Source organism: Chrysochloris asiatica, unplaced genomic scaffold (genome assembly GCF_000296735.1).
Source record: "Chrysochloris asiatica unplaced genomic scaffold, ChrAsi1.0 scaffold00024, whole genome shotgun sequence".
In the NCBI taxonomy this organism is placed as follows: Eukaryota; Metazoa; Chordata; class Mammalia; order Afrosoricida; family Chrysochloridae; genus Chrysochloris; species Chrysochloris asiatica.
Window position 1 is genome coordinate 21,965,533 of NW_006408542.1, and position 556 is coordinate 21,966,088.

Below are 556 nucleotides of genomic sequence, written 5' to 3' on the forward strand. Positions count from 1 at the left end.
GGCACTGAACAACAACAACATTATTATGGTTCATTCTATTAATAATCAAAGAAGAAAAACCATGCTTACCTTTAAAGATACAGAAAGGAATGTAATAAAATTTAAACAATGTCGTCAGACACAATCAATGTCATAAAACGTATGAATTGTTGAATGGAAAACCAATTTGCTCTGAAAACATTCACCCAATCACACAAAAAAAGTTAAAAGAATTTGATAGAAAATAACAATAATAAAATCTAACACTTACATAATGGACTTTGTATACATCTTCCAATTTCATCGTCGCCATCAGTCACCCTTATTTTCTAAATGAGGAAACTAAGGCTTAGCACGTTTAAGGATCTTGTCTCAAATCACGTAACTAGGAAGTGGACCACCTAGAGCCACTGATGTTCTTAACCACTGTGCCCAAACAGGAAAAGAGGATGCTTCCATAATATAATAAACATTGTTGTTGTTAAGTGCTGTCGAGTTGGTTCTGACTCATAGCGTCCCTGTGTAGGGTTTCTGAGGAGCAGCTGATGGGTTTGAATTGCTGACCTTGCAGCTCAAA